The sequence below is a fragment of the Bombyx mandarina genome, chromosome 23 (assembly GCF_030267445.1).
Source record: "Bombyx mandarina strain Sakado chromosome 23, ASM3026744v2".
NCBI lineage: Eukaryota > Metazoa > Arthropoda > Insecta > Lepidoptera > Bombycidae > Bombyx > Bombyx mandarina.
Window position 1 is genome coordinate 4,378,535 of NC_143229.1, and position 12,657 is coordinate 4,391,191.

General features: G+C 36.1%; 1 long non-coding RNA gene across 1 annotated transcript in view; it reads left to right on the forward strand.

Moving 5' to 3' along the window:
* The first annotated feature begins 1,280 nt into the window (after positions 1 to 1,280).
* Positions 1,281 to 12,657, forward strand: part of LOC149500123 (uncharacterized) — a 42,659-nt gene continuing 31,282 nt past the window's right edge. Inside the window, exons 1-2 of the long non-coding RNA XR_016325219.1 lie at positions 1,281 to 2,712; positions 5,128 to 5,365. This is a non-coding gene — a long non-coding RNA (uncharacterized LOC149500123). The remainder of the gene's footprint in view (positions 2,713 to 5,127; positions 5,366 to 12,657) is intronic.

Below are 12,657 nucleotides of genomic sequence, written 5' to 3' on the forward strand. Positions count from 1 at the left end.
ATGCCTTCACCAGCTTTCAGATGTTGGAGACTACGATAATAATCTAAAAGCAGTTATGGGGTTAAATTGTATCAAGAAATCCACAGAATTGCAACCATGCAAAGCTTGGTGCATTGTTTGGTACTTGGTGTATTAGTATCGAGTGATGCCACTGTCTCGGTGTTCGAATCCAGAGGGCAGTTACAAATGTTTCTAATTAAATGCTTAACAAATCTTCACGAATGTCCTCCACGTTGAAGGGTTAATATTATTTAATAAAAAGCATACCCGCAAAAATTATAATTTGCGTAATTTCAGATGGTAGGAGTACGGATAGGTACCACCACTGCCTAATTCTGCCGTGAAGCAGTAATACGTTCCGGCTTGAAGTTGCCCTTATACTATAGAACGGAGACTTGGCCTCACGTCTCAAGGTCAGTGGCGGTATTTTTGTTTCTGATGTCTACAGACTATGGTAGCCACGTAGTCACTTAAAAATCAGGTGGGCCAAGAGCTCTTGACATGTCAAAGCAAAAAAATCTATGTCTTAAATATCGAAAAAGGCGAGCTCTCTTTTCAATGTTAATCTTTGATACGTTCTTGTGTTATATAGTAACAGGAACATAAAACTGAGTAAACTGACTGTGAGCAAAAAAAGTTGCCATCGTGTCTTATCGGGGTACAAAGCTCATACAAAGTAACAGTACTTTGGGGACGTCATTTCGAGCTTTTGTTTGTTTTAATCCCTTCAGGAAGTCTGTGTGGGGGATAGTCTTTTAAAAGTGCTTCACGCTGAAAATTATCTTTCTTTTTGAGTGTTTTTTTTTAAGTCATACAAAATACATTCATATTACACGTCTGATTATCCTCGTCTAGTTAACTTACTTTATAAATCAACCCTCTCACGTATTTCGACAAATAAACTTTTAGTTCGATATTTTTATCTACCTATCTCTTTTAATTTTACAATAATTGTAAATTCCATGAATAGAACATAAAAGAAAAACAAATCCTATTTGTTTCTTTATTTCTACGTTAAGACTTGATAATTTGATTAAAAACCATATGCTTCATATACATAACAAACATAAGAAGCAAAGAATGGCTTGTGTGGTATTTTAGAAATGCGACTAAAAGACAAAGGGTTAAAGACTGAAAATAGACATAAGACAGACAACACAGCCAATAAGCTGATTTGTTGAAATTGTAAATGCTTAGCAGTGAAAGATGAACATTTTTCGAAAATAAAGACTTTTATTATTAGTAGTTTAATTTTTATATTAATAAGTTCTTCTTCTTCTTCTTCTCAGTCGTGTCACTCTTGACAGAGTGGTCGTGTTCGTCATGTAGTGTTGGAAGGGGCAGACTTGATGCGTCTCACGATATCGCGCCATCTCTCCCTGCTCGAGGCCATTCTACTGCACTCATTTAGGGGATCTCCCACTGCAGTTTTAATTTGGTCGGTCCACCGCATTGGTGGCCTCCCGCGCGGTCTTGTACCATCAACGCTTCCCGCATAGCAGTAGCTGTGGAATTGTCTACATCTGACTCTGGCGTTGAACACATTGGGAAAAAAGGTCCATGCTTCCATTATATATTATTTAGTAACGACTGTACTGTTTTATGAAATGTACTATTGCGTTGCAGTCCTATCCACCTATCCGCCCACGCATGCTCCCAAAACGCCAATCGTTCCGGTTCGAAGGATGAGACAGTGCAGTAGACTTTGACCTCACATCCAAAGGTTGGTGGCGCCATTCGATTTGTGATAGTAACTATGGGCTCCGATAATTTCTTAACGCCAGGTGCGCCATAGGCCTGAGCACTCGTCTATACCAAAATAAAACCTCCATTAAGTACAAAAAAACATCCAGGATCCATTTTATTAAATATTGTTATTTCTAGTAACAGCCTTTTTATCCTTTAAATCGCGAACTAACAATCCACGACTAGTAAGTAAGCTATAAGTTTTCGCCAACTTATCGAATACCTTAGTTTTTCATTATGTTATGTTTTTCCTGCTCTCGGCGGAATAATAAAAATTTCCTAACAGTACATTTTCCTTTTGTAGCTTAAAATTTAATACAGCAGAAGATTTTCAATGTACTTGTGACGTATGTACATGGCATTTTGTTGTTTTGTGGTTCTGTCCAATATACATTGAACTACCATGCCAGTGTTTATCGTTTGAAATGAAGACAGCTTCTGGGTACGAAAAGGAGTTGTGCGAGGTCTTTAATAGTGGTGATGTTTACGTGAGAGCATGCTTCATTTGCCGTGGCTTGAGGCACTAGCACCAGTCCATTGTGTACCGGAACAGCCAATTATGTGCTTACACCACATTTCTTTATATTTTACGGTAGGTTATATTTTTTAAATAACATATCTTTTAAGGTATGTTTCCCTACGTGATGTTCCACGGAAAGCGTTTTCAGAATTGTTTTTATTTTTATTTTGGTTCTATATTATTTCAAAAACGGTCAGTTTATAAGTGTCAAAGTTCATAGGACATGAAATGCATGTTTCAGGCTCTTCACTCGAAATAACTGCTTTGTCCTCGAGGCGACAATTTACGCACCCCACTCACCAAAGGCTGATTGTTCGCGATCAGGTAGATGATTACGCTTCCAATGCGGTACTTATGCACGATATTCCTATGGAAATTGAGAATCCAAGGTGTAAAATTTTAAAACGACCGCCCGTCGTCGTGTAATTTTGTACCAAGGGAAACTGGTAACGAATTATATAGATTTTACATGAAACTTAAATTTTATTTTATAGTTTCGCGTGTAACAAACGCTTTCTTTGTATCGTGTTAATGTTGTGGTCAATTATATGGTAGGCAGCTCATACCAAATATCACTAATAATAATAATAGGCTTTCCGGTTATTGCTCAGAAAATGAGGGCATGAAATCTCGTCTCCTTCGAATAGCAATTACTTTATTGTGCATCCATATTCTTTTCCCTTAATAAGCCAATTAAAACTAAAGCAGTTTTGCCAGCCTTAAGCTTTTTGCAGTGATGATAGCACCTTCATTTTGATTACTGAAGAACATAACTTTTACATTAGAAACTGTCTTATCTCTTGGATAGATAACTTCAGACATATTAGTATCATCAATCAAAGTATCATCAAAGTTACATTTTCTCTTAACAGAAGTAAAAAACAACATCGACTTTATAAATTTCATTATTTGATCGGTATCCAACAAAATAAAGTCTTACTGTATATTTGTTATTTCAAAACAAAATTTTATAACTATATCAAATTTAATATTATTTTTAAATTATTCAAGCTGCTCGAAGACTCTCATATATTTTTTTCAGTTCCTTTTAAGTAACCCGATACTCGTAAGAAAGCGAACAGACCGTGCAACTACACGACCCAATTTAGAAGCACTAAAAAACAAGCAAAGCGCTTCGTTGTTTGCTTTCGAGCTTCTGTGAATACATTTCCATTCGATATCATTTTCGTTAGTGAAATTAACTCGGAATTATTATTATCGTTAAGAAGATACCACATCTATTTATTTAAGTTATAATTTTTTTATATTTTGGTGTAGACGTAGAAGAACTAGATGGGTTAGTGATTGAAAATGTTGACATTGATAGCATTTGGTAACTTAATCGATATTAATATAATATACTCGTATATATTAGTTGTTTAAGGTCCTAAGGGTCCAGATGGGATAGATGGCTTCAATTGTACTTCGCCATCGCGAGCATAGCGAACACGGGCTTTACTTTGGGCCAGGCTAGCCTCATTATCTTCATATCCGCTGCCATAGTGCACCGTGAAGTCTGCTTTGCCATATCCATGGTGATCTGCGGTGCCTGTCAATTGGCATTTCCCGACGTGCCTACCACAGGGCTTCGTTGGAAATCTTTTTAGGCCAGAAAATGCCACTTGTAGCGCTTGATAAAAACCTAAATCAGCTGCGTAATGTTTTTGGTTATCTTCCCAGTTTCGCACCCATACCCACGCATATCCATTTATTAATATAATGGTAATGTCAATGAGGTAGTCAGAGTAAAACGTCAATCTCACGAGATTTGTTATTTGAAGGCAGTGTATTAACACCCAAAATCCGGTAGTAGCGAAGAGTTAAAATTTCCATGGCCTTAAAGTAAGGCAACCAATATAGTTAGTTTCTATTTGGCTATATTCGATCACAGCTCTGTATTTTAGATTCGTATATTTTAATCATAGATAAGTACATTATATTGTATTTGTATAAAAATATTTTGAGCTTAGTTCCCGTTATACAAATATATTTTTCATCTCTGAAGTGATTTGTGAATACAGATAAACCGTTTTTATTTATGAAAAATTGCACCGGTTGTGTAAATAGATTTAATTAAACACAAACTCTATTAAATATGAAAGTGATATTTGGACTAAATCATAGATTGAAATTTCATTCAACGGCACAATTTAGAAAAAATATTTATCTCATTATTTACTCATAATCCAGCACAGAGCAAGCATTTAATAGCCATAATGGCTCTAATAAAGACATAATTTCTGTAAATAGCACCGTATTTTTTATAATCAAACTAATGAATATCCAAAAGGTTCTATGTGTTCGGTGATACGCGAAACGCCTTTGAGGTAATGAAGTGAAGGTATCAAGATATGCTGGTTTTAAGTGCACATTTATTTAGTAGCTTTAGGCCAAATCCCATTATAATTGAGGATCACGAAACGAAGAAATTCTTATCAAAAATGTTATTACTATTATCTTGATATTGAGTTTTGTAAGCACTCAAGAAGGAATTTTTATAATTCAATGAGTGAAAATATTTCGAAGGACAGTAAACGAGTTTTTATATAATCTTAAAATTGTTATAAAAAGATGCGTGGTGTCGTGGGACACCGGATAGGAACGAAGTTCCTTATTATAAAAATATTAATTTTAAGTTCTAATCGAGGTATAAAGAAAACAATTATTCGGGTATACATTTTCCCATAAGGAACTTCGTTAAAATTTTTTTCATAAAACGCTCGAAAAACAGTCGACCTCCTTAATAAAAAATCCAAATTCAAACGTTTAAATACTAATGTTTAGGTAAATCGACGTTCATAAAACCGCTTACAGTATTCATTTCAAGTCAGTATTTTTAAGAAAAATTTCTTACATTTCAGATTTCACTGAATTACAAGAGTTCTTAAGACCACTCCCGTATTCAACGAGCGGAATCGTTGATATTTTGTAAAAACGTTCATTACATCTGTCCCGGTTTCTTTAAAAGCTTAATAAATTATTAATTAGCCGAAGACCCCGGGAACTCGTTGGGACAGCAGAAAGCTTAGTAAAACGGGAATTAAAGCTCACTGAATAAATATTCCGAGTTATATTTTGAAAGTGAGCAGCAAAAGCCAGGTGGGTTTTTATTTTTTATTTGAATCAAGTAAAATGGAAAACGTTGAAGTTATTTTTTGTTATTATATATATATATCTCTTTTTTCATTGCCCTAGTAGGCAGACGAGAGTACGGCCCACCTGATGGTGAGTGGTTACCGTCGCCCGTGGACTTGAGATATGCCAGGGGTATAGCCAAGCCGCTGCCTACCGTTAAGTCCTTTCAATTATTTTTAATGGCTCAGATGAAGCTCGAGGTCCATAGCCCATAGACTTCATAATGTAAATACAGCCACCCATCCGGACACATGGGTTCGAAGTCTGTTTATCTCACCCTTTAAATAAATATAGACAGGATCGTAATATTTATTCATGCTGGCTTTTTTTTTATAGCTTAGATGGATAGACGAGCTCGCAGCCCACCTGGTGTTAAGTGGTTACTGGAGCCCATAGACATCTACAACGTAAATGCGCCACCCACCTGGAGATATAAGTTCTAATGTCTCAGTATAGTTACAACGGCTACCCCACCCTTCGAACCGAAACGCATTACTGCTTCATGGCGGAAATAGGCGGGGCGGTGGTACCTACCCGTGGGGACTCCCAAGAGGTCCTACCACGAGTGAACAACAGTAACTTACAACAGAACGATGAAAACAATTAGGTATGTCGCGATTCCAACACAATCGATAATAACTCTAATATTGGATGCCACTTAAATATTCTGGATGCAACTTAAATTAAAGCAAATCAAGGGGAATCTTGCTCCAATCTAAATCTCTATAGTCAATGTCTTGTTTACGGAACTTTCACAGCGCGCCTACATATAGGAGTGTATAGCTAGGGTCACACTATGAGTGATGTTGACGCGAGTAGCCTTTGACTCCATCGTTCAAACGTCCGTCTTGCTTGAGGCTCGTTACGATCTATAGGAAGGGCTTTTGGTCATAGTAAAACAGATTTTATACTAAAATTAGAAATCATACCTTAGCTTTTCTTTATTACAAATTGTCCAACAGCCACTTAAGGTATACTTAATGAAAAATGAGTTTGCTGAGCTGAGTCTATTAAAATTATCTATACTAATATTATAAAGAGGAAAGATTTGTTTGTTTGTTTGTATTGAATAAGCTCCGAAACTACTGAACCGATTTGAAAAATTATTACTGTTTCGAAGCTACACTATTCCCGAGTGACATAGGCAATATATATATTTTTTTAAATTAGGGATCCTTACTAAAACTACAATAATGTAACTGAAGGTGTAAAAAAATTACCTAAAATATTCTTTACATCGCGTGCCCTGCGAAAACTATTGATGATAGTATAAAATAATGTACGATGACTTTGTAGAACTCATTATTACCTTACAAAAAATGTCGCGACAGCATATGTCTAACTATTATAGTTATGCCGCAATAAGTGTTCTTTTATTTTTTTAAATAAAAAAACGTCAAATATCATTGAATTTTTTGTTAAAGACCCGAGCGGAACTGGATCGGGCCGCTAGTATATATTATAAAATAGTATATTTTGACCCCAAAATCTCATAGTAACGGGTAGTGATTTTAAATTCTGTCAGTAGCCTCAAGGGGTATACTACTTTCAGCACAACTGATGGATGAACTAAGAGAGTTTGCTAATATCTGGCGTAGCAGTGCTTCCCTGAATCTTCCCCCAAATATTTTCGCAGCCCATTGAAAGCACTCCGCGAGAAACCCAATGGATGTAGGTTAATATGTTTTTTTTTTCCCATTGCATACGATATTCTATCGTCTACAAAATTGTATGGATAGTAAAGTAAAACGATTGATCGACAGTTACTAAGGCAAAGTAATAATATTTAAATAAATATATAAATTAGGAGTATTATCATTTTAGAGCATACTGATATTATTTTATAAGCTGAATGAATTTGCTAAACAACCTATATTATACAGAAGCTTTTAGGGCAGTTAATGTTCGATGCGGCTGCAAGAACTTTTTCTTCTTCCAGTGCCTCTTCAATCCTGAAGGTTGGCCGTTAGGTTCCTGTATTCCTTTTCCATGAAGCTAACTACTAGGGAATTTAGTGCAGTGGTTTCCCGTTGCCTTCTGCACCAGACCTTTTTGAGATTATTTAGATCTCAAGGCTGCTGAGGCCTCTTCCGACCAGTTTCCTGATCAGGAGTATGGGTAGTATGGGGAGTATTCTGAGAAGAATGACCAGCGCGGGCAGGTGAGGTTGACTCTAGGGCCGGATAGATGTTATGCTCCGTTCCCCCCTTACTCCCCTGCAAGAACTAATCTTTTGAATCTGTAGCTGAATGTATGTTTGTCAACCAAGCGATGTTATACTTATGTAATGTAAATTCACTATCGCGCCTTCACTAATTTTAGCATTACGACAAACATAAGATAGATATTTTAATTACACGCAACATTTATGCCTGTTTAATATTTATTCGTGAATATAATATTTAAATTCGCAATTTAAAAGCAAAAGCGAATTTAAATAAAATACCCACAAATCCACTTTGAAAAAGTACTCCCATCAGACTTACCTATCAGCCGAGCAAGTAACGAGTGGTCAACGTTAAAATAAAATATAAAATAAAATCCGGACTATAAATCGTGGTCGCATCACGGCGAGCGCGGCCGCCGGCCATAATGATTCATTAAGTGCCTCCCCGGGATTACCTTTTTGTAATTGACCGATGATGCGAGAGTCGTATCACTGCTTCTCTTTTACTCGGTGACTAGGGCATAAGCGAAAGCGATTTTTTTCTATAAAACTGCTTTAGGAGCTCTTTTTATTTGTTATCAGTATTTTCTAGGAAAGAAGAGATTGCTTTCCTGAATTTATGTATATTCAAGTATGGACGGAAGAAAGCGGAATTGTCGTACCTTGAAAAATCCAACTTTACATCAGAGCGTAATTTTCCAGAGCATAATTTATTTCAAAAATTCATAACTCATATTATAATAATATAATCAAATAGGTTTTAGATTGTATAACTATATACCAATTTTCAATTTTCGATCTTTATAAACAAGTATGAGATTAATTTTTAGTTAGAGTAGAGAAAAAGTGCCATGACTAGCCTCGATAAAATCTGGAAAGACCGTAATATTCGCCGAGTAACTAAGATGCGTCTGGTTCGTACGTTGGTCTTCTCTATCTTCCTGTACGGGGTGGAGACTTGGTGTCTCAGGAAAAAGGAACGCAAAAAGATTGAGGCGCTTGAAATGTATTGCTGGAGAAAGCTGCTACGCATTCCTTGGACAGCTATGAGAACCAATGTCTCCATCCTCGAAGAGTTGAAGGTCACCAAGCGCCTGCTGACTATGTGCCAGGAAAGGATCCGGAGTTTCTTTGGGCACATAATGCGATCCTCATTGCACAGCCTGGAGAAACTCACAATTCTCGGACAGATGGAGGGGAAGCGCGCTAGAGGAAGAGCGCCAGCTAGATGGGTTGACCAACTCAAGGAGGTGACTGGAGGCCAAATATGGGGAGCGGTACATATGGCGCAGAACCGGACCGAGTGGAGAAGATTGACATACAGTCACGATCCTCAGCATTGAGGGAACGACCAGAAAGAAAGAAAAGTAGAGAATAGTTTTATGGCTCTTGTGTAAAATTGAGTTTTTCAAAGTACGACAACTTAGCTTTCTTTCGTCGATTTAGCTATTGTTATTTTACGCACCCGTTGCCAATAATATTAAAATTGAAAAATTTAAAATCAAGTTCAACAGTGAAACATATCAATTATGCTCGCTGAAAAGTAAATTATGCAATGTCGTTTACTTGGGTACACATAATCCAGTTCTTCTTCTTTTCTCAATTGTTTCACTCTTGACAGAGTGGTCATGACCGTCACTCGATATTGGAAGGAGTAGACTTGACGCATCTCACCATGTCTCGCCATTTCTAAAACACTTCAATTGACATAACACAATAATTAGTCTTGTTTCAAAAAAAACAATTATCAAGTTAAATCGCCAGTTCTCTTGACTTAAAGCGTATCGGAACATGTCTACAGCATCGTACGTTGACCATGACTGTCCATGACTCTTATAAGCTCCGTTTGATGAAAATAGCGAAAACTTTATGTCGTGATTCAATACACTGACAGCACACGTCACTTTTTGTTATATAACTCTAATATTTTTAGTCGGTTAATATTCAATTAGCGTTGAGTAGCCAGATCTGTTATGTTGATAATGTTGTATGCATTCCCGAGAGCCTACCCGTTTCAAGATAGCATGTTAACTTTAGAAAGAAAAATAATTGTCATACATTTTGTGTAGATCACCGCTTCTCAACCAATACGAAATCTTGAATTCTGGTTTTAAGCTATGACTAGAATAGTCATTATTCAAAAGACAATAAGGCTTAGGATTCGTCTCTGAACATTATTCTATTACTAATTTAATATTATAAAAAGATGAACAGGATCTCATGGTCAAGTTAAGTAATCTATAGAACTCACACTCTCTTATGTGTAGTAGTATGCGGCTGCGGATTAAAAAATTGCCCTAACCCTAGTACATACTAAAAATAGATATTTTAAGGATATATAAATAATACATACCAGATTAAAACCTCGACAAGTGGGACAAAAAGCAAGCACTAATAGAAGCCGAGGTGGATGACGTCACAAGCATACACCTTTGGAACATAAACATGTATATTTGGTGGCTTAAAAGGGAACCTGAGACTTTTATCATGTCACACAATTCCCCTTAGGCTAACACGTGGAACTTCTGGGCCTCCGGAGAGACTTTGGTGCTCTCCGTGCGTTATACCATATATGCATTCCCTATCTTATTCGATAGTCAATAAACTTTTCGAGATAATACCGTAGACTTCTTTCTAGCAACGCATCCGCCAACTGAGCAGAATTTAATCTTTCTGGATGTATCATTCAGCTTTGGAATCAACTCTGTTACTCTATAGGCATATCTAAGGCTAAATAAGGCAAAAAAAAAAGGTATAGTCTAACAAATAACAAACAAACAAATACAACCTTTACATCTATGTGAAGTGATAACATATTTTCTGCTTCGTAAGATTTACAACAATAAATGGGTACTGCTGTGAAAACAACATTTTTAAATTTAGTTCACGGTGTCATCTTAAATTTGTATCAATCAAAAAGCATATCACATCATATTTTAAAGAATTAACACAGTATTTGTCTTGATTGATGAAGGAGTTTCTTAAAAATCAATTTTCTTTTTTCTTTCTTTTTAATAAATCCGTAAAAACAAAAAAAAATATACTAGGTATTTCATTACTTAACCTCGAGACACTAAACTGATACACAAAATCAACATTTTCGACATGCTTCTAGAACATACTAATTGAATATACGGATAAAATACCCCATGATTTTTTTTTTTTTTTTTTTTTTTTTTTTTTATTGCCTTTGTAGGCAGACGAGCATACGGCCCACCTGATGGTGAGTGGTCACCGTCGCTCATGGACGTCAGCAATGCCAGGGGCAGAGCCAAGCCGCTGCCTATTCGTTTAACACAATGCTTCGAACGTAATAAATCCATTAAACTCACCAGTCGGGCATAAATTGAAACATCAAATACACTTAATCTGCTACAACGTAATGCTTTTTATTTCACAATGCATGTGTTCATATCGGCATGATGTCATCGTATAGGAAGCGAATAGTAGGACAACTCGATGCATACTTATATGCATGTGAAACATAAATATTGAACTCGATAACAAAATTGCTGAGAAAATACTTCTTTTGTAATATGTACTCTTATATATCTTATTTAATTAACCCCCTTACTATATGGTAGAAATACAATGGTGATAACAATTTAGGCTTATCTAACTAATAAATAAACAGATCAACGAGCTTTGCTGTCAATTGTAAGTCTTATTGTTTATCTTAAAACTAAAATATTATTAATACAATTTCTGTCGCCCATCAATCCTTTCCTAATATTATTGGAAAAATTGTTGAAATCCTACAAGTTGGTACTAATTTTTTCAAGGTAAAATGCACTTAGCACCGCTTCATGATTTACATCCACGAGGAAGGAATAATATTGTGTTAAATAATATAATCTGTAAAACTTATAAATTGTATAATTACTGGATGTAGGGTGTCTTGTAAGCCCGCATGGGTAAGTACCTACTGAGGTATAGACTTAGGCTTAGGCTTAGGCTTAAACTTCGTATTATCTCAAGATGGATGGGGATATGGACGTCGTGATATTTATAAGGTTCAGTGAAAATTAACATAGATGGGACGAGAGTTCTTTCACCCGTCTTCGCAATAAAAAAAATAACAAATGACAACGTCATACTGTACACTTTTCATGTTGTAATATCGAACATCAAAAGTTTCTTTTGAATAAGTCAATGGATGTACATACATACGCGTATGATAATAAAACTTTTAAAGTACGACATCAAAAGCTTATAAGCTTCAAGAATTTTTAAACAAATACTTTAAGTTAATGTAACAAATTGACTTTCATGTGGCTGGATGCGTAGGCTTCGTGATACCTTTATGTAAATTTTATGATTTCTTCTTAACTTGTAATTCTCTTTACCGTAATAGCGTATTGATAGTTTCTCACCAATATGTGGTGATATTCGTCTTATGTTTTAAAGCGTGGTTAAACAGTCGAGAAACGGAGAGTATATTCACCCATCCACAGTGGTATTTAGACCAAATCAGTAGCTTAAGATATTTAGGCCATAAATTAAATAGTTTAAGATATTTTCAATGTTAAATGCTTATTTATTTATTTATGTACACACTAAAAATATGACATAGTACGGAGTAATAGGAAAAATGTTTGTGATGTGGCAGTACTTTTTTTAAAATAAATAAATAAATAGCTGTGCTAAGAGTAATTTATCGTATTCTGAGTAATATCTAGATGGTAAGCCCCTGGCTCCACTCTTGATGCTTTTAGGGTCTTCAAGCATCGGTCACTGTCTTCGTTGAACTTGTCGACCATGACGAAGAGTTCGACGAACTAGTTCGTTCGTCAATCCATGAACACAGCCCCACTGAGTTTCTCGCCGGATCTTGTCAATCGGTCGCGATTCGTATCCGGTGGTAGATTCTGCGAAGCCCTGCTTTGACAGGGCTAGTGTTCGCAAATTCCTCAGATTAGACCCGTGATTTTTTTGCTTAGTTGAGTGGACGAGTTCACAGCCCACCTGACGATAAGTGTTCACCGGAGCCCATAGACATCTACAAAGTAAATGCCGCCACCTACCTTGAGACATGAGTTCTAAAGTCTCCGTTTTTACAGTACAATTGCCCTTTATGATACTAGCGAAT